The sequence below is a fragment of the Zonotrichia leucophrys genome, chromosome 5 (genome assembly GCF_028769735.1).
Source record: "Zonotrichia leucophrys gambelii isolate GWCS_2022_RI chromosome 5, RI_Zleu_2.0, whole genome shotgun sequence".
NCBI classification, from domain to species: Eukaryota; Metazoa; Chordata; class Aves; order Passeriformes; family Passerellidae; genus Zonotrichia; species Zonotrichia leucophrys.
The window spans coordinates 43626010-43648097 of NC_088175.1; the positions used below are offsets into that span (position 1 = coordinate 43626010).

Consider the following 22088-nt stretch of genomic DNA (forward strand, 5'->3'; position numbering starts at 1 on the left):
TCCAGTTGTCTTTATTACTGCAATAAATGATACCAACTCTCTCTTCCTATAGACTTTATCTCATCTGTTTATAATGCTGGCATTTATTTTGTTTTGAGCTGAGAAACAATGCATGCTTAGATACTGTAAGGTTGTAGAGGCTTTATGAACATACAATTTAAAAGGAATTGTTTCTGCTCTGGTTACTAGTTTGAACTGAGAAAAGATACTTGTATTTCATACTACTGAAAGAAATAGTAGACTTGCTGTAGTACAGCAGTTCTGATTAATCTGCTCATAAATGATCCATTCCAGATCCAGAAAACTCCCAAATCTCTCCCACCTATTTTCTCTAATAGGTGGCAGATCCTCAGTAGCTCTCAAAAATGCTCACAAGTCTGCAGGGCATGAAGGCTTTTCTTTGGTTTTTTTTGTTGGTTTTTTTTGTTGTTTTTTTTAAGCTTAGTAAAAAAATATGAATGAGAAATTCAGCTGTTGTTCAACATAGTCAGAATTGATAACTGAGTTAATTTTCAAAACTGGAAAATAACAGCTATTCTAAACAGTCACTGTTGGTTTTACTGCTATGGAGTTTTTCAGAGGCAGGTTTTAAAACAAAAATGGAAAACCAGTCATTCACGAGTGCTGATGCAGGAATGACAGAGGTTAATACCACTGACATCATGTTGGAACTGTACAGCATTTTGTTAATGGTTATTAATGCCCTGCTGCTGGGAGACAGACAGTGCCAGCTGCCACTGGCGTGGTGCCTCTGTGGGTGTGCCTGGGCCTCTGCTCAGGAAGGAGAGGGCCCTGAGGAAGGCTCAAATCTGCTCCCTCCACTGAAACAGGAGGAGAGGAGACAGTGGGAGAAGGCACTTGCAGTGTCTTGCTCAGAACAGGATTTGGGGAGTGGAGCAGGAGCAGCAGACACCTATGGAGTCATGTCCAGGAGGCACTGAGGACTTCTGTTCAATTCAGATCTCCTGGACTAAACTCATGATACACATCCTTTGGAAGAAAACAGCAACAAATTCAGATAAACATGCATGGAAATGATGCCAGTAAGCCTGGGGAAGAAGCCTAGGTTCATGTAAGAGAACTCAGAGCTTTGTATATCAGGGGAAAGGATACAGAAATGCTGCAGACTGAAGGAGAAAAGCCCTTGCGAGGAAGGGAAAGGAACTTTGTAATGGCAGAATGATGATGGATATGGAACAATTAATTAGCTTTGACTACATCATATTCATTGTACTTCTAGATTTGTGGGTTTAACTGCCTCACTTGGGGCTGGCTATTACTTTGTGTAATACCTTTGAATTTCATCCACCATAAGGGAATGAAACAGATACAGAAAAGTGCAGTATGTCAGTGTAGCATATCAAATTGAGACAGGCATTTTTAGCAGTCTGTACTGAACAGAGGTTTAAGCCTGCATTAGATTATTCCATAAGTGTATTGTTGTTATGACAAACCTGAAATGAGCTAAAAGCATTTCAGTAGATCAAAAAAGGAAACTTTGATTTTCTTTCCCACAGCCTGGACCCAAAATGGGATTGCCAGCCAGTCTTACATGGCCTGGCTGTGTACTACACAATCTCCCCCTGGTGAATGGGAGCAAAACACCTGGAGATGAGTTGTGAGACCTGAAGAAGTAACTGGCTCACCAGGTCTCTCCAAATTTTTCAGCTTCTAGATCTCTTTAAATGCTAGGGCAGGGTAACCTGAATAATGCACTGGGAATTTTTAGACAAGAAATGCCTGATGGCCCAAAGACATTTTGATGATGACTGCTGTCTGATGTGCCATGCAGACTGTTGTACTCTCTTTCATGCTAATTAAAAACTTGTATATCACTGGTTATGTCTTCTAAAAGGGAAAAGGTGAGTTTGATCCCATGAATCTCAGGTTTGGGCACACAATTTAGTTTTAAACCCCATTAATTTTGCACACCCATTAATTATAAGAAATAAGTGGAAACATCCATGCAATATTGTACATGTACTCACTCCCCAGTTATGCAGCCTAATATTCAAACACAATGATTTGTACAGACTTTATTTTCTCTGACTTTTACAAATAGAGTTGCCCATACAAATAGTTTGCAGTCAGTTTTCCTCAGTGCAAAGTGTGAGCAGCAGGAGCAGCAGGTCAAGGGGAGCAGTTTTTCTCCTCTGCATGGCATTGCATCATCATTACTGCAGGATTATTGTTTGTCTGGTTTTAAGGATTTCATTATTATTTTTCTTTTAAAATTTTCTTTGGCCACCTAAAATGGTTCATGTTACTCTTTCCAGTAGCTCAGACTTCTATAATTACTTCAAAAAATTTGCAAGGAAAAAAGAATGTGTAACCAAACACACTGGCTATTTTGAAAAGTTTCAAATTGAAAGTAACATTTTAATTCAGTATTTTTTCAAGAAAATATACTCTTACTCATTAACTTCTAATCTTTGATTATTATTTCACTTTGTTGGTAGATAATATTTAGAAGAATTTTGAATGGCTGGGGCTCAAGCTTGACTTTTCATTTGCATTTCAAACTGGAGCAAATCAAACAAACCAGAATGAAGCTTGAATAAGCTTCTACTCATGCCAATCAGTGCAGGATAGCCTTTGCAATCTAATGTATTTCTAGGCTTTGCCTCTTGAAACTTTTCTTCTGGGGATGAGGAAAGAGGAGAATTTGTCTATAATTTACAGTTAACAGAGTCTATAATTAATAATTAACAGAGTAGAAATGAGCCTCTAAAAGGTGCTGTTATCTTGAAGTAATAAACAATCAATACAAGATCATTTCTGAAGGATAAAATGGTAGTTTGGCTTGGGTGGGGTTTTTTTGGTGGGTTTGGGTTTCTTTGCATATAAGAAAATATGGTAACTGGTGCCTTTTTATCATGCCTACAATGTAACTGACTCTGGAAGCTTGATTTATTGTTTTGGATTTGTAGCTGGTGAAAAGGAAGTTAAAAATAATTTCCAAAAGCTGATCTCTAGCAGATGAAGATCTTGCAGGAAAACAGTCAGGTATGTTCCAATGCACCAAGATTTGGGTCTTCTTTTGGGTGTTGCATTATGAGTCTGTTCAAGATACTTCATCTCTTTAAGGTTTTGACTATGTTGCCATTTCCCTATAGTTGCCAGAGTGGTGCCTGTCTGGAAATTAATCATCCTGTATTTGTGTAAACATGAAGTGCTTGTCTGGAGACCTGTGTGGAATGGTTGAATGTGCCATGGGCTGGTTATTGGTGTGTATGACTGCTATGTACTGAGCTATTACATTGAGCTATTTCTGGCTGTGTTTTGGGGGATTTGAGCTGAATTCTGAGTGTGTTTATTGACCCTAATGTGTGTGTGTTTTCTTCCTTAATGGAAAGAGAATAGGACTCTTGAATTGGTCAAGACAACAGAAACAATGAAAGACTTTCTTGTGATGTGTAATATCACTAGTATGCTCACTGTTGATAAAAGTAACTCCCTAACCTAAAATCATGTGTGCCAAGTTACCTTCACTGGCATTGTGAGAACAGCAGCAAAAGGTTCACATAATTATTTTATGAACTTCTATGGGTAAAGTACATACAAGTATATACCTTTCTCCTAGAAAGAGGTAGTATCCTACCTGGTTTCACTCAAGCAACAGAAAGAATTTTAAAATTACAGAATGGCCTGGGTTAGAGGGACCTTAAAGGTCATCTCATTCCATCCCCTCTGCTGTGAGCAGGGGGGACATCTCCCACTAGACCAAGGTGGCTCAGAGCCCCATCTCCAACCTGGCCTTGAAACACTTCCATGGATGGACCATCCATGCTTCTCTGGGCAAGCTGTACCAGTGTCTCATCATTCTCACACAGTAAAGAATTTCTTAATATTTAATCCAAATCTATATTCTTTCATTTTGATACCTTTCTTCCGATGCCCTGATGAAAAGTCCCTTCCCAGGTCTCATAAGCCCCCTTTAAGTACTGGAAGATGCTATAAAGTCTCCTCAGAACCTTCTCTTCTCCAGGCTGAACAGCCCCAGCTCTCTCAGCCTGCCAAATTTCTTTAGTATTTGAAAAATGCTCAAGAGTACTTGTTTTTCTGCCTTTTTTCCCCTCCTCCTTATGAAATGGAAGGACTTGCACTCTTGTTACTTCTTAGCAGATACATTAATTCATCATAGGCTTTTCTATACAAACAAGTTTATGGAGTTGTGTTGCCAAATTGATAATACCAGAGGAAGGTGTAAAAGCATAAGGGAAACATGAAATTGAATGTCTTAATTAAAGGTGCAAACTACAGATGTGAGCAAACAGTAAAGTTATTCAACCTGTGAAGGAAATGAGGGGAACTGATTTCATTGAGAGCTGAAGATGTTAAAGAAACACCTTGAGTAGAAAGGATGCTGGCAAACACTGAGGATGGGGTTTGGCTGCTGGGGAACCATGTGATGCTCCAAAGCTAGTTTTTCTTAGGGGGTACAGTGTAGAGTTGGATAGGCTTATAAATATGAGCACTTCAGTCACGTGCCTCAAAAGAATATCTCTTCAACCTGTACCTATTATTAAGGAGATTAAAAGGGAGAAAGTTGAAGAACTTCGTTCAAATGCTTAAGTATCTGGAAACAGCCAAGTGAATCAGACTTGTCTTGCAAAAAGAATGGTGTTCTAAGTCAGTGTTGTAGGCTATCATAAGTATCTGTCTCTGAATCTGCATGTATGCCATCATGAAATTGCAGAACAGGGTTCATAAGAACAGTCTAATATATTGGTTAGTAGGGCTTAAGGTTGAGGGCAGCTCCTTGTCTGCAGACTGCTTTCTTTTTACAAACTGAGGGCTTATTTTCCCCTGCCACAACCCTGTGGCGATTGGCAGCACCTCAGCCTGATCTATGAACTTAAAACACATTTGATCTATATGCTGGTGCTCACTGCCAGGTCCTGCCACTCCACCTGAATAACTATAACATGCTCATAAATCAGGGGAGAGCATTCCTCGCTGACACCATCCCAAATGCCCTACTGAGCTGAAGCCTGTGTTAGCCATCAATGCCTCTTACATAAACATGTCATACTTTAAAGTAGGGTCTTGCAAAAAGCACAAACAATATGCTGGTATGGAGAGGCCACACAAAGTCAAGAGCTGTTAAGTGGGGGGAAGAGGAGGAGAAGAATCTCTTGATGATAAATATATCTACCAGACACATATGGAAAGAAAGTAGTTAAGTCTAGCTTACATTTCTTTCAAAATGAAATAGTCAGATGTGGGAATGATTGTCATGTTCCCTGGGGAACGTGGAAGCTAGGAGCCACAGGAAAATAGTGATGCACAATACTTTGGCTTTTGCTGTATTCCCTTCAGCCTGCTCTTCATCCCACACCTCATGCATCAGATACCCAGTAGTCTGTGTATTGGATTAGGTAGCAAAAAACCTCAGTTGCATTTGGTTTGCTATACAAAGCTGAGTATGAACAATGGCCCAGTCTGTGTGTGCATTCAAAACCACTTCCTAAGCCTTGTTTAAAGTCACTCACCAACATTGTGGCTGGTAGTTCCTGTCTCCCAGATCTCAATCCTCACAAAAACTGATGCCAATTTTGGGCATGTTAAGAGAAATGTTGAGGAGCATCCCAGGCACACCTTTGTTAGAGCACACAGCTGAGTGACTTGTAAACCTCCTGTGTTTGTGTTGGTACAGCCTTTGATGTGACTTGGTAAGGAGAGGGCTCTCCACCCCGGCAGCTGGAACACACACAGCCAGAAGTGACAGCAGGCTGTAAAGAGCGTCTGCGGCCTCCCCTGTCAGATGGGTCACAAATCACGGGGCTGACAGGTGCCTGTGCTGGATCCTGAGCCAGGGTGTGCCGTGGTGTGCAGCAGCAGGTAGGAAACCTGCCTGGTGGGTGGCCACATTGTACAAATGACTCAAATTCTCTGCTCATGGGCAGCCTGTTGCACAGCTTGGTGCAGAATCAGGAACATTTGCTTTTCCTTAAATTGGGATGAGTGTTGCTTATGCTCTGACTTCAGGTTGGGTTCAATTCCGCACTCTTTTATAGTCATGATAACCTTAAGGTTAATTTGTAGTGTTAAGGCAAGAGGTTTTTGTGAAACACAAAACTGAGCCTGCAGTTCCCCAGTTGCTCCCACTGAAAGCGTCGGGCCTTCAGCACCCATGTTGCTCTCCCAAGGAGGGAGATCCAGCATGCAGGCGGGAGATGTAAGTGCTCACATCCTGGAAGGGCTTCAGGGTGTTCTGAAATGGATTTTTCTTATGGAATATCTAATATCTAATCTATCCCTGTGAGTGATTTCTAACTGATGAGGATGATTGATTAGTATTACTCTGCTGTGGGAGCCTGAGCCATAGTTAGCATTTGTGATGGTGATGACCGTCCAAAAATGCATGTGAGAGACATGAAACAATTTTTTTCCACTGGCTGCTTAGAATTGGTTTTTACTGCTTTACCCTCTACCCATATACATTAATTCCTGAGCTGCCCTTACTCCCTCACCACCTCCTGTATATAATTTAAGGTCTTTAGGGATTGATACAAAGCAACCAGCCTGTAGTAGATTGCTGTTTTCATTCTAACCCCTCATTGGTGTTAACTGGCAGCAGCTCTCACCTTATGGAGGCACTGTAGTGCCTTGTGGCAGGTCTGTGCTTTTACATCCCAGCCTTCAGAGAAGCAGGCAAGCTTTTGGTCAGGGACAACAGCTTTTACATGACTTTTTTTAGAACCAGAAAGCAAAGGCTGAGGCAGCAGCTCTGAACATGTGCTGGCCTCCAGAGAGGCTCCTCACTGCTGTGCAGCTGTTGTGAGAGCTGGGGAGGACATGGGGCTCCAAAGCCCAGTGCCACATGTGCTTCGGCAGCCCCTGGCAATCCTGCCTCAAGTCAACTTCTGTTTAGGTGGTGGTGGTTTTTTTCTTTTTCCAGGCAGTCACTTGATAGGGTATAATCCTGTAAGATACTCAGCAAAGAAGCTGATACAGGAAAGTATTTCTGCAGATGCTTAATTTTCAGTGAATAAGTGGTCCTTTTATGTGGGTGGGAGCACTCATGTGCTTAACGTTAAGCACATGCTTAAGTGCTTTCTTGGATTGGGGCCAAAATGCTAATGTGAATGAGATTCCCTTTCTCAAGTAACTGCAGTGTTCAGGACTTCATGTGGACCCCTGGGCCTGCAGGATTACTGAAATACACCCATGACTGGTGAATATTGGACACTTTTGTTCTTAAACTTTTCATTTTCAACAAAACCTTCATACAATGTTGCTATATTATGACTTTTACACTTTGCATGCAAAGAATAGTTCTTTACTAGGCCTGTGACAGACTTGAAGCCCTTTTGCTGGCCTCAAATTGGCTTACTTATGAGGATATTTTATTTTTTCTGTTTGAGGAAAAAACAAAGTTTCCTTCAGGACCTTTTGCTCTGTTTTAAACTGTTCTTACTACACTTCTGGAAGAAAATCAGCCTTTGAGGGGCACCACTAAGATGCTGAATTCCAACTGCTGGGAGTCTCTCGTGTGATGTTGCACTTGCCGACGGTAGTCTGCTTTGATGACAGCAGTGGTAACAAGGCCAAAGCACACATGTGTGGGATGTGACAGGGCTGTGCACCTGTCTCAGGCAGGGGGCTCCAGGTCTGCCCCGTGGCAGCCTCCTCAGTGGCTGTGCTAATCACCGGCAGTGACACGGGGGTGACACTGCCATGCCTGGCGGACAGGAACGAGCAGGGTGCTGGGGCTCTAAGCACACAGCTGCTGCTCAAATTATGATGCACAGGGTCAGAGGGCACTGCAGAAAAAGCAGATAAAATTATGCTTCCTACTGCCACCATGCCACATCAAAAATGGTAAATTGTTTGTTTTATAGTGGGTCTGTCAAGCTGTTCTGCTGTAGCAGACACATGAATTTCTCAGCTCACTTGTAGCCCTTTAGCAATAAAGGGGTTTGTTTTCTAGAGATTTCTTTCTGTTAACTGTTGTCCTTTGCTGCTATAAAATAGAAGTTTTTTAGGCATTTTTAAAGTGTTTCCCTGGTGGTGATGCTTGGCAGCAGGGTGAGGGTGTCGGGCCAGCAGTGCTGCAGGATTTGTCTGCTCTGGCCATGCTGTGTGTGGGCACAGCAGCTTGTGGCTCCCCTTGGATACCTGGGGTATGGGATAAGCTGTGGGCAGATGGCTGTGCACAGGATGAGCCATATAGGTTAATGACCTGGGCAGTGCTGTCTGCTTCTGTTCCTGTTTCAGAAATAGGGCAGATCTTTATCCTGTGTGCAGCATCCGCTCACTTTTCCCAGAGTTGACACCTCTCTGCTGTCCTTTCCACTTGAATTTGTACTGAACAAGGGATGGTGCTTACAAGAAACTTGTGGAACTAAGAGTGAGAACCAGGCTGGAAAAACCATAAGAGTTCAAATATGTAGGGTATGTGATGCTTTCTCCAGCTTTGACTTTTTTGAGTTCCTTTTTATTGTGAAGGGCTTGTTAATTTTTTGTTAAATTCTTCGACCATAACTGTGACCAAAGAGAGGAATGCATTTGACAAGTGCAATAAAGCAACTGTTCCGTGTTTATGGCAAGTGCTATACTTTTATGCTATTAATTCAAATTGCCTGGATTTTTATAAAACTGAGACAGTATAGGATTACCTACCTTCTAGAACAGTTGAAATGGATCACACTACAAAGTAGTCCACATCTCCCTATCAAATTTTAGAGGAAATAATCTTGGAGTCACAGGGGAGGTGTATGTCTCTGGAGCACAGTTTTCAGATGCGTTTTTGTAGCCAGCAAATGTTGGGAGTCCCAAAGAGAAATAACAGGAAAATGCCATTAAGTAAAATAGAAAGTTTAGTGCAAAAAGAAAATCAGTTGCACTGCATATGAGGTAATGACACTTAGGAGGACACAAGTGTCTCAGAAATATGTTTTGCTGTAACTAAGCAAAGAAAGTGACTGCAGTACTCAGTCCTCTTCCAAGAGGAAAAGTGGTGGAAAGTACATGGGGATGATTTCCTTGAGCAGACTTCTGCTGAAAACCAGAGATGTGCAAATAATTGGTTATTTTTCTTCAGCTTGATGGTTGTACAGTCAAGGAAAAATCATTTGGGACCAGAGAAATCTTTAGAGAATGAAGAAAGCATGAATTGAAGAAAGCATGGTGTTACAAGGCCAATACAATGCTTCAATTCCTGGTATTTTTAATTTCTTGGGTTTTTTTCCTAAGTAACAGCAAGAAATCTGGGGTCTTGTTTGTTTGTTTGTTTTTGTTTGTTTGTCTGGGGATTTTTGGCTTTTTAATTAACAAGGTAAAATTCAGAAGTCATGTGGAGCTCCAAGAGGGAGGGAGTGTGGGCATCCCTACCTCTACATATGTCTAGCAGGGTTAGCATTCATGTCACAAAGCTGTTGATGATCTCCTGTGAGCCTGGTAGGCAGAAAGAGGGTCTGAATTTAAGTTTCTGCATCCAAAAATAGTCTGACCACCGAATGAAGGATATGAAGTGGAAAACCTGATAAGAATGACCATAGTGACCAGTACATGAATTCCCATGCATGTGTGACTTGTTTTCTTACACTGAAAAGGAATAATGGGGTTGGGTAGAATCGACTCCCCCATATAAGCTGGGAAGACTCTCTGAGACAAACCTGGCCCAACATTACTTGAGTTTAGGATAAGTGCAGATAAGTAATGAAATGATCTTAAGCTTTCTTTCACTTAGGCTTTCTTTGAAGCCAAAATTTTTGGTACAGAGATAAGCTGCTGTGCTGCTCTCCAGTGAGGACTGGATGTTTCTCCCTGCTGGATCTCATGTTCACGGTGTGCTCAGTCACTTCTGGTCAGTGACTGCAACCCGATAGCCATTGCTAAATCCTCAGTGTCTTCTTGAAGGGACTCTGTGGAAAGGGGATAGTCACCATGGCAAGAACAACTTGTATTAAGGTCTGAATGGAACCAAGGCATTTGGATTTTGGAGTTGGTTGCTTATGTACCAAAGAGGCTAACCCCTGTTTTTGTCAGCTCCCCATCTTTGTGGGATAGTCTAGTTCTCAATGCCTACTAAGCAGTTGGTGTGCAAATGTTGGCTTTTTGAACTGTAGTATTTGTTTGAGCCTTGTGTCACCTGACTTTGAGGTCAGTGAATCTCACCATTCATCTTGGACAAATTCTTCTTATATTGTCAGGCTTCTGTTTTGGAAATGAAGCTATGATCCTTGCTGTCGCCTCATGAGTGACAAATATAAGGCAATGGAAAAGGACTTACCCCTAATCCTGAAAAATTAATTTCATAACAAAGCTGATCACTGAACAAGAAAATAGAGCTGGGCAGAGAGTCAAGATATCTCCATTTGGTTTGAGCCAACTTCTTCCTGATTAAAAACTGTAACATATTTTCTTTATAATACCATTTTTGAACTCTTACATTTTATACCACTATCTTAATCACTTCAAAGCTACAGTGTTTGCTCAGGTCCTTAAGGTGACTTCTAACAATAGTAGCAGAATGATCCACTGATGCTTTGTGAAGATAATCCTGAAGTCTGTAGCACGTCATCAACCAGAGGGTGTCATTCCCTGCCCATTATGATGATTTTTTTCTTGTACATGAGAAGCAGGCTTGTATTTGAGGTTTTCAGTTTAGACCTGTGTCCTCTGTTCTGAAAACAATTCCTAAGCAGTTCCTGAAGAAGCTTTTCCTCAAAGGTTTGGGTGGGTAGAACTAGAAAAGTGAAAGTCCTTCTAGGCCAGTCTTTTCTTATGTATGTTTCTTTCTTGGAGTGCATTGTTAAATGCACTGTGGAGCCTGGGATGAACAGGTCATCCCATGCTATGTGTTACCCTATAGCTAATGCCAACTGCAATTTCAAGTGCTCCCTCCTAATCTCTCCCCCTCATGCATTATTTCCTTGTGCAGCATTAACACACCACATGCTGATCCACTGTTGCTTCATGGATTTAGGAAATAATCTGGAGGCCTGCAGTGATGTAAAACATTAAATATTGTTTTAAATATCGGAGGCGCCATCCTGCCTACACGGTACTTAGGGTGGGCAGCACGCCAGCGCCTTTGCTGGCATGTGCCTGAGAACTGGAGCATGCCTGCTCCCAGGGAACAAAGCAAAGCCCAGGACAATAAGGCAGGAACGATGACAGACAGGGAAGGGCTGGCTTATGCCTTGTGCTGTTTGACCATAATATCAGCTTTGGAGACTGTACTGTCTGGAGGGCTAAGAGTTTCTTTCTACACTCCTGCCTTACTGCCTGCACCTGCCCATCCGAGGGCAGGCAAGAATGAAAGGACACTTTATAGAGCTTCCAGGGGCTTGTCAGTCAGTTATTGCACAGTGGGATTTCACTGGATGCTTCATACTCCTTCTCTTACTCAGCATTGCCAGATAACACTGGGCTGAGTGCTTTTCTTCTTAGTTTGTTTCCCTCTTTCTCTTTGACACAGCAAAAAGCTGGTTTGTGTCTGGGAGGGGAAGGGCTGGGGAAGCCTGTGTGCTGTGTGTGTGGAGGGAGCAGAGGTAGCAGAGGGTGCCTGCTGCACTGTTTTGGGATACCTCTGAGCTGTGCCTTTCCTTTCTGCTTCAGAGGAGTAAATTGCCACTACAGCTCTGCCTGTGGATGGGCTCTTCTTCAGCCCCAGGTTTTCAGTGTTGTATCCACACCCACGCTCACTATTTGCACAGGGACAACTAGAATAGAGCATGTGTTTTCTTTTCCTTGCAGTGACTTGGACATGAGTAACCATGGGGAGTCGTCCTGTTTCCATTCTGCAGAGCTGCAGTTGCATGATGTCAGCTGAAAAGCTGCAGAAGCTCTGAGTGGTGTGTGCAGCTGCTCAGCCCTCTGGGCACAGCCTGCCCCTCTGTCTGCACTGGGCACACAGAAACTGAGCCATGGCTTTGGGTCACTGCCTGAGGACTGCTGACCCTGTCCTTACCTGCAGTGTTCCTGATGTTGGGAAAATGTCAGTGCCCTTTAACTTCCTCATCACCACACCAGCTCCTGTCTTTGTGCCCATGGATCCCAAGTCCCTTGTGAAGGAGAGCACGCAGCCTATGCAAGGTGGTCCTGCGCTTCTGAACTCAGGCCATAGTGAATGATGTTCTGGAAAGCAAAGCCTCAGGTACCATTGGAAACATCTCCCCATGAGCTGCCTAAGACAATTCATTATATTGTAGTGTCTGCATGAAAGAGGCAGGAGAAAGGGGTTGCCCACAAATGTTATCAGTACAAATCAACATGGTATTAATGCAGCCAAAGGTATGGTCTGTTTATACACCCACCTTTAAGGCATGTGAATGTGCTTAATTCTGTGAGAACTTGCAAAGCCAGGAGCTATATGAACTTGGCTGTCACACACTTCTTAAAACATTGTTTCTTCTTTTGCCTGCAGATCCCTCTAGTGCCAAATGGCCCAAGAACTTCAAAGACATGCTGCAACTCAAATCTGTCCTTCATGCTTTTGCTTCCTTCAGCATCTAGCTGTGGCAAGGCCAGCTTCTCACTGGCTCTAGAGGCTCTCTCTTCAGACTTTTAAATGTAAGTGAATTGGGACAGTTCATGTCACCTGGTCCAGCTGCACTAGAAATGGGCACCTTGACTCATTAGAACAGCAGGCATCTCTCTTCCACTGGGCCCAAACTCCTCATTAACTTTGAAATATTTCACTCTGCTCCCACCCTTCAACTTGCAGCTTCTCTGGCCAAGTTCAAGAATTCTTATTTCCAGAACCTGCTGTATCTCAGAGGGCTTCTGAAGTGCTCACAAGGTGACTAATACAGGCAAGGTACCTGACCTAATTTTCATATAATTGGCATTACTTTCTGAAGTTACTTTTTCTTCAAGAGTTGGAAGTGCAGAGCATTGATGTGCCATCTTTGAGCATTTATAGGATGAGACTCCTGAATTTTCTCTCTACTTAAGTTTGTGTAAGTTTAGTCTGTTTCTTATGAAGAGTTGCTGTAACTACAACCTTAACTACTGCAGTTACATTGGAACACAAAATCAATGAAAAACAGAAATGCAATTTAGCTAGAAACCCCTAAATGCAGTATTCTCATGCTTTAACCCTGCTGACTGGTTAAGAGAGCAAGTGTGGAAGCAACACTTCCCACTCCTGGATATCCCAGTGTGCTGTTCCTTCCCTTGCTGGCCAGCAGCAGGCAATAGTGTCCTGTCATGTTCATGTTCAGATGTTAGTGGGTTTCTAACCTGGACTGCTAATGGAAGCAATTAGCTCTGAATGTGTGCAATAAACTCAACAAATGGAAAAGCAGAATGACTGTATTATTTTAAGACCATATGTGTTGTTGAAATATGTATATATCTCTTCTTTCACTGAGCTGTGGTTAATCAAAAGATTCATGTTGGGTTATTTCTGAAGAAGAGACTCCCCCATTTAATGTCCAGCATAGGACATTGTTGTTTTAGCCTGAGCATGTGTGCTTTGCTTCTGGTGTTTTGGAAAAATGTGATCATGTCTAAAACAAGAATTATGTGGGAAAGACATGAAGATACATAAAATGTTGAAAATCCATGGGTAGAAGGATCTCGTTAAGTGGACTTAGGGGATTCTCATAAATATCATTTTAGTGTGATGTAGTTCACATGATAACAAGATATTTTGTTCCACCAGCAAAATGGAGAATTAGCTTAGAGGACTGGATTACTCATGGCACAAACATGGCTGTTATGTACAAACTTTCGGTGTTCTGCCAAGGTCAGTTTGTGGGGGTTGAGATGAAACTGTTTCCTAAACTGTGAAAGTGATCCTGGGTACCCAGGCTGCTGGAATGCCTGGAGGTTTTATGGATTCCTTCCCCTTTAGCCCACTAGCAGGGTATCTGCTAATGCAAGCTCCCCTTGCCTGCCTGCATCGCTCTAGTGAGGCTGGCCTTAGGAAAAGCATTGCTTCACCTCATTTTGTTTTCTGACTTCTTGTTTGCCCGCAGAAGGAGCATTTACAGCAGCCTTTTCTGTAGATACCAAAGGCAAAATGTTGACCTCAGGCACTGGAAAAGATGAATGTAACACTCATGTTTGAATATGACACCAGACCCAGGATAGGAGTGGGAAGGTGTCAAGTTATAGTCAGATCTACTCTCACATCACCTCAGCTGAGAACATTTGTTTGGGAAGGGCTGGTTTCATGTCATGCAGGTTTCATGTCATGCAGGTGAAGGAAACAAAAGGTAGGAAAACAGATTTTGGCCTGGGGCTGAGGATCTGCGTTGGGCTGGCTCCTGCTGCCCGCTTAGAGGGGATGTGCACTTACAGGTCCTATGACCAGGCAGGTCTTGGCCGTGCCTGGAGCTTGCTTCTTGGAAAGACCGTTCCTGAGGGTGCCTAGCAGAACTCCAACTATGTTGCCCGTGTGTCAGGCTGGCTTTGTGCCCTCCCCTTGCAGCACCCAGGCTGTTGCTGGTCTGGCTGTGCTTGCCCAGTGCTCCAGAGCCTCAGCCGCAGCTTCCCATTCCTGATGGCTCAGAGCAGAGCATCTCTGCTAAAGCTTGATCTTAGAAGCATGCACTGAAATGGAGGTGTCAGATGGCCTCTAACTGCTTGAAGTGGTGCAGTTGCAAACTGTGTCTGTTTAGGAACATGCTTTGTTATAAAAAGGTGTGGAAGGCTAATGGAGGGAAGCTGATAAGCAGCAAATGAAGTTGAAAATACGTGTTCAGGGTGACAGATTATATTCCTATGCCTAACTGCCTTCAGATTTTATAATTCATTGATTTTTTGCCTGTGTTATACAGGATGCTAATTCAGGAATTAAAAATATAAGGGACATTTAAGAGGATTACCAGGCCTCCACAATGTCACTGTCAGACTTGGATTCTGGGAAGCTCTGTTGTAGGGCAGGACTTGAGGACAAAGGTTCTGTGTAAATACCCAAAGTAGGATTAAAATTCAATCAAAACTAGAAAGAAACAGTAGAGAGCTAAAAGATATCTTCCTTCAGCTGAAGTAGTTACTCTCTTCATACCTGTAAAGAGGACCTTGCCCAAATTCCCTTAATTTGCTTCAAAGTACATCTGAGGCCTCAAGTAGATCTCAGCTCCAGTGTATTTACTGTCCCAACAGAAACAATGAACTACAACCTCACCCTAATTTTACTGGAATCAGCTGCCACTACTCTGGAGAAGAAGCAAGAAAAAAAAATTAATATCTGGATAAACAGCCTATTAATTTGATGACAACTGTTGTTCTCCATGTCAGGGTCGACAGAGCAGCCTGGGCAGTGAGCTAATGAGAACACCAGAGCCGTGCAGCCTTGGGGGAGGTGGGGGGTAGAGAAGAAAACAGAACAAACACTCCTTTTGTAGCTTGGAGCTAAGGGGATTCAGCCAAAGGTTAATTGCTTTCTACCCTAAAATGCTGTGAAGTGTTGCTGCGTGGTGTCATACAGCTGCTTCATCCCAGCCTAAGGGTGTCTGTTTCACTGGTGGGTGGCATGAGCCAAGATCCTTTTTTTAACCACACGGGGGTGTTGCAAGGTCTCTTGAGTTAAGGCTTCCAGAAATCTGGTGGAGCTTGGTTGGTATTGTTTAGGATTTCACCACATCATGGGAGCAGTTAGCAAAAACACCAAATGAGCACCAAAAAAGCAGATTGCTCTTCACGAGGAAATTCTTTTTAGGGGCTGCAAGTTCATTGTTAGACAAGCAAATGAAAGAGGCTACAGGACTCAAGAGACAGGACAGAAATGAATGAATAGTAAACTTCATCTTACTGTCACCTTTGCCTCTTAGTCAACGTTTGTTGTGTGAACTTTAATTTTAATGCTCAAATCTGTTATTCCTAAGAATAAAAAAAAAATCTGTTATTTTTTTCTGTTAACAATTCTGCTCATGCAACTTCTGCACTGTGTAGAACTTAAAGCAATAAAATAACTTTCTATTAGAATGGGGCTGAGGTAACCAGCTTGGAAGTCTTCTGGTTGGTGGGACATGAAAAATTTCAAAAAACAAGAGAGTTGTACATGGGGAAAATCATCCTGTGATGTTGTGCAGTCTCATGACAGTGCCCAGATTCCCTTGTCTGGAGATCACCATAGTGGAAGAGAATTAGAGTATTTAAGTTGGGAGGGACCTATAATGATCATCTAGTCCAATTCCAATTGACATTTGTGAGATTAAATGGAACTAAATAGAAATGTGATGTCTGATCTTCCTGTAGCATGGGTAAATTTCTGATTTTAGTGTTTGTATGTGAAGTCTCAATATTGCAAGTAATTCTGCTGATGTCACTTCTCTGACCTGTTTGCCTCAGTTTCTCCTGTCTGGTCATTCTGCCCATTTCCTCGTGAACATTTTTATCTTTTACTTTACTTGTACTTTCAACGCTTACTTTAGTTCATGACTCCACAACTGAAGTTTATCATATACAGGGTTTAAATTCGTGACCAGCAAGCTTGAGCAAGTGTGTGCTTGTTGAATGTTGGAGCTTGAGTATTTTCAATGCCCAGCTCAGGTAAGGAGGAGTGTTTCCTCTGTGATTCTTATGCCAAATGACAGGATGGTCTGAGAAAACCCTGAACACTTCATTAGTGTCTCTTCCTATCTCAGTCATGTGTGCATGGCTCACCCTGCACTGCTGGGAGCCCAGTCTGGTTCCACCCATCCCTCAAAGGCAAAGTGTGGGGTCACAGCCCTGTTCCAAATAGCCAAGGTTTCCCCAGAGTTAATTCCCCTCAGAAAGGAGACAATTCATGCAATAAGGGAACTAGAGATAAGAGTGCTTTGGGCTCTTGTTTGCCCTCCATGCAGGTCCCTCCCTGTCCCTTTCTGATAACGAAAGAACAGGTCCCAGTTCTTCTGCTTCCAGGGAATAGTGTTAGGTCTCATGGTCCTCAGGCAGCTAATGGTTGAATTGGGAGCACAGACAACCCTTAGAGCAGTTTTACCATATGGGAAATGTTTGAAGCATTTTTTCAACAAGGTTTTGGGATGTTCTGGTTTTGAAGTCTCCTATTCCAAACAGGGATATGTGTGTACCTCTGCTTTTGTCGGAGCTGAGTATCACAAACAGGATGAGGCTCTCTTTGCATGTTAGCAGAATAGAAACCCATGAGTTTTCCTTGGAGAATTTTGTTTGACTCAGCAGGATTGCCTAAGCTTTCAGAGACAACTGCAACCCACACTACCAGTGGTAGAGTTGCATAGTATCAATCCTATTTTCTGTTCCTTACTTAGTCCTCTGGCCTAATTGAAGGTGCTGACATGTTAGTTTGCAACATGAATGGTCACTGAGCCCAGTGGAACTGGGGAGAGGGCTTGTAATACTGATCGCATGACTCTACTAGCAACAATTTGTGTGAGTAATTTGGTAGAATAGTTATGAGCCATCTGCCTGCATCTGCAGTTACTCAGCAGCCTGAAAGTGCACTTTGAAGTCAGCTTTAGGAGCTTTAGTAAGTTCTTGCTTTTCATTCCTAGAAATGTTGCACAAAGTTAACATCAAGTGCTGCCTTGGAATCCTGGATCTTTCCAGTGAAGCAGATAGGAATTCTGAAAGGTTCTGCAGTGTCCAAGAGATCTCGAACATAGCTTTAGACTTTTATGACAATTTCATGGGAAACAAATCTTTCCCTCTTTTCTTTTTTTTTTTCCACTTCATAAGAGCATTAAACTCATTTTCTGCAAACCTGCTTTCAACGGTCTAGCTAATTTTTACTGGAAGTAATTGGACACACCTAATGAAAAGCAGAGTGGAATTTTGCTGTTGAACTGCAATGTTCTCTTCAAGTCACTGCTCTCTTCCATTTGATAATTGTCATAACAGCAGTTAAATAACCTGACTTCTCTTTCCTGCCAGTGATGAAAGCTTAAAATGAGTCTTCAAAACTGTCACTCTTCTCTAAAATTTCCTTAACAAAATGGCATTTAGTCCTCTCTTAATATCTTGCTATCTAACATTAGCTTGCTGTTCAGCCTTCAGAGAGCTCTCGCTGGAATAGTCAACCAGGCAAGGGCTTTAGATACTCTTGGGGTACTGCTTACCTTGAGGAGTCCAAGGGGATGGTGGTGATGCTGTTTGTGACCTCAATATCTTGTTGTGTAGGGACCGCATTAATCTACTCTCAGATCCATAGTAAATTCATGTTACTGCTTACTCACTCATTCCATAGTGGGATTCTGCTCCATACCCAGAGCTGTGCTGTTTCTGGACAAGAGCAGCATTTGGGCTGCTACTGTGGTTGCTGTTTTTCCTGGTGTGCCCCTGGCATGGCAGGTGCTGTATGGACAGGGTGTTGAGTTGTTCCCTCAGCTCTTGTGCAGGATTAACCAGACACTGCCTTTCTTGTGCTTTGTGGGATTCTCAATCTTGTAGCCTTCTTCAGCCTTCAGAGAGGCTGTGGAGGTGTGTACAGAAGGCACCACAGGGCTGTCAGTGAGCTGTAAATTGCTGCCATCTACATGTAGGGGGCTCCCACCTGGTGTGGTGGATGCTGGGATCTATGCTCTAGCTCCAAATCCTGACTCCTAGGATTTATCTTTGACCTGGCCTGTTCTCAAACACTTGAAGGAGATGGATGCCTGGTCTGATCTCTTCATAGACAAACCAACCTTGTCTGTAATTGCATGTAAAAAAACTCCCAAAGACCCAAACCCAAACAAAACCAACAACCAAACAACCCGACCCCAAGCCCACAAAAAGACCCTCAAGCAATCAAACAAAACCCAAAACAGCAATGTAGATCTAAGGTTTTTTAGCAGTCCCTGTCTAGCCTAACTTCTATGGGACTTTTTTATGTTACAGACTCCTGCCCCAGAGGGGTTTTTAGCACTCAAGAGGGTTGGAAGGTATTTGAGCTGCCACAGTGTATCGTGTTCTCAGCAAGAGCTCCTGCTCTCTGCTCAGTCCAGAGAGGGTCTTAGCCCATCTCTGTGAGCATAACTGTAATGCTATGAATTATTCCTTGTGGAAACTTTAGCTATTGTGCTTAGTGGGTTTACTGGAGCTTTTTCAGTCAGCTTTTAATGTATTTGTGTTGGTGGGGATTCTGAGTGGAATTACATGCCCAGGCTTTCAGATAGCTGCTGTAAATACACAGATCCACTCTAGTCCCTTACTTCACAGTAGCAGCTGCTGTGGTGTTGCAGAAACTTCATAGCTTTGACTGCATCTTATTAGTTCAGCACACTATTAATATCCCAGAAGCTTTTTGTATTAGTTTCCACACTTCATATTGGTTCTCCTTCCTTCTTCCCTGCCCCCCTTCACTCTCAGTCACTAAACTAAATTCATCTTGGGGCTTTTTCATTTAAGATGCCCTTACTGCCTACACTAAAGAGGGGAACCAGACTGGAAGCAAACCAATTGTGCTAACAGTCACCTGGTATATTTAGTGGCAATGTCATCTAACATGCATTTATGCTCAGAAGTAGTGCCTTTCTGCTTCTATATGGAGCATTTGTAGTGCTGGCAAAATCTTTCCAGAGAAACAGCTGCTGATTGGCTCTTCTTGTCTATTTGGGGAAGGATCTGCCCTTAAATACTTAGTTATTCTGCTTTCTAAAAACAGTATCAAGCACTTGGCACTATCAGGACTGGACTTGAAACTTTTACTGGGATGAATTGGGTGCATTGCACCAAGACCTGGTGAATCCTTGTCTCCCCTAGAGGAATGACTGCACAAGTACCAGCAAATGGGTGGAGGAACACCTAGGGCAAGTCACTGCATGGGGCTCTAAAACGCCAATTGCAGTCTTCCTCTGGAAGGCTTCAAAGGCAAATGTCACATTATTATGGTTAAGTGGCTCTGGTGAAAAGGCTACTGAGATGCAGCTCAGCTAATATTTCTTCTGAATGTAAAGAAATCCTGTCCAAAATGGCAGCAATGCCTCTCCTTTGAGGTGCTGTATCTCAGTAAGCTGGAGAGTACAGGCTGTCTTCTGTGTAGGGATGGGGAGCCAACTTGCCTTTGCCAGTCTGCTGCTGCCCAGAGACAGGGCATGGAGGAGGCCTCCACCAGCATTTGGCACGACTGCCCCAGCCTCCAAATACATAAACCATCTGACTGACACCTCACTCTGACTGAGGAGAAGCTCTAGGGTGAGCAGCTCACCAGGAATAGGTGTGGTTTATCCCTTTAGTTGACCCTAGGTGCTTCCCATTGCTCCTCAGAGCTTGCAAGGTCAGGAAAATCTGACATCCAGAGAGCTGCTAGAGTACCAAGGGAAGGGTTTTGCCCCCGACCCAGGGGCTGTGCTCACCTCTGAGCTCTGGCTGTGACACCTCCCTCAACCAAGGGTGAATCGTGTAACACTCCTCTGAATCAGAGGCTAGCTTAGGACAGCTTGAGGGTCTAGGACACTGAAATATCTTCCTGTCCAAAATAGTTTGAATTAGTTGATCTGCATGGCATGCTGCCAGGCTTCAAGGAGAACTGGGGAGACCTGGCCACTGGTCAGCAGGCTGGACTGGGTGGTAGGAAGTTATTAATAGCTGCTCTTCCATGGAAAGAATGAGTTTGGCTTAGATGTGATGTAAAGCTGCTAGCTGGGACAGCAAGCAAATGCTGAAAGTCTTGTCCATTATCACTTGAATGAACTGTTGTGCCTTATGGAGAGCCTTGAGCCTCATGGCCTCAGCTCTCCTGGTATTGGCCTCTGACCTGAGCTGTGTGGTTGGGCAGCACAGGTGCAGGTCTGAAGAAAAGAAGCTGTCAGCTCTTGGTCAGCCTCAGGGAGTGGTGGATGTATCTCCTGTTCCTCAGCAAGTTTAGGCTCCCTCCAGTTCCCTTATGCTCCAGTTCCCACCTGTAAGAGTCAGCTCTTTGTTTCTGAAGCAACTTAAGGACAGGGAAATAAGAAAGATGCTTTTCCACACACTAAAAGCTTTGGAAAGAAAGATTATCTCAAAAGTTCAGACAAGACCAGTTTGGAACAAAGGGTGGAGGGGATTGGGTGAAATAAACAAATAAAAATTCTCTTCTTGAGTGGAGAGGCAATGAAGAATTTCTTATGGGGGATTTAGCTGGATCAAAGGTTACAGTAAAGCACAAGAAATAGATTTACTTTAAACTATGCCAGCTGGTCTTCTCCTTCTAAAAGCTTGTGGCAGAGTGGCTTTAATGATGTCATTGTGGGTATCTGTTGAACTTGTTCTTGAACACCTGATTAGAGTTTGTTATTTTCAGGGTGAAGGCTAGGAAAATCAAGTGGTGCTGCATTCAGAGTGAAAATTATATTTCCTTTTGTATTTTTCAGTTCCCTTCAGGAGCTTTTTAGTTTCCTTGCAGGAAACTAATACAAGGCTCTGGGTTAATACACAGAGGTCTCCAAGCCAAGCCCAGTTTCATCCCTTGTAACAACTGGTGCTTCTTAAGGGAGACGCTAGCTCCCAGAATAACTACATGGATCAAGTTTGTCATCTCCCTCATCTCACACTTCTGATTGTCCTGCTTAGAAGGAGGGAGAATGAACAAGAGTCAATGGAATATCCATTTCTCATCAAAAATAGTTCTTGTCCTGACTATTGTAGGGAAACTCTGTTTCCTTGGTGGCTTGTTGCTGATCTCTGCTCTTGTCTGTGGGATTTCCACCCTGGAAAACAGTGTAGAGATGCTATAAGTAGCAAGAAGTCTGATGCATGCAGTGAGTTCCTTGAAGACTCTGAATTACAGTTTTCCTTCCTGTGCTACAACCTCAGGTCCCTGACCTGCAACTGCAGCATATTTTGTGTGACTAACAGCTGTAATTCCCTAATTATCATGCTCTGTTCTCCTGCTGTGCTGTAGATTTTGTTACCAAGGAAGCAAACCAAGTTTCCTCGTTCCTACCCTTGCTCTGTATGCTCCCAACTGTTTTAAATCCACCATTTGATGCAGCCCATAAAGACAAATGACTATCTCTTGTTTCAAATATTCAAAGTTTCCAGAACACATTACGTAGCTGCATGCTGGGGACAAAGAAGAAAAATTAAGTCTTTCTGGCCTTTCTTTTAGTGAAGGCAGCTGGTCCAAAGCTATTGCTAGGTTAGAAAAAGTACCTTTATTAGCTGTAACCATCCTGTGTGGAGGGCTGCACTAGAGGTAGTCTCAAACAGCGGGCCCAAGCAAATGGTACTGCTGCAATGTGACTGACAAAACTGCTGTA

At 43.1% G+C, this 22088-nt stretch overlaps 1 long non-coding RNA gene across 2 annotated transcripts in view; it reads left to right on the plus strand.

Annotated features, from left to right (window-relative positions):
• Nucleotides 1-13240, plus strand: part of LOC135448681 (uncharacterized) — a 30035-nt gene extending 16795 nt beyond the window's left edge. For both annotated transcript variants that reach the window (XR_010440558.1, XR_010440557.1), the window contains exons 2-3: nucleotides 11710-12109; nucleotides 12380-13240. This is a non-coding gene — a long non-coding RNA (uncharacterized LOC135448681). The remainder of the gene's footprint in view (nucleotides 1-11709; nucleotides 12110-12379) is intronic.
• The last annotated feature ends 8848 nt before the right edge of the window (nucleotides 13241-22088 follow it).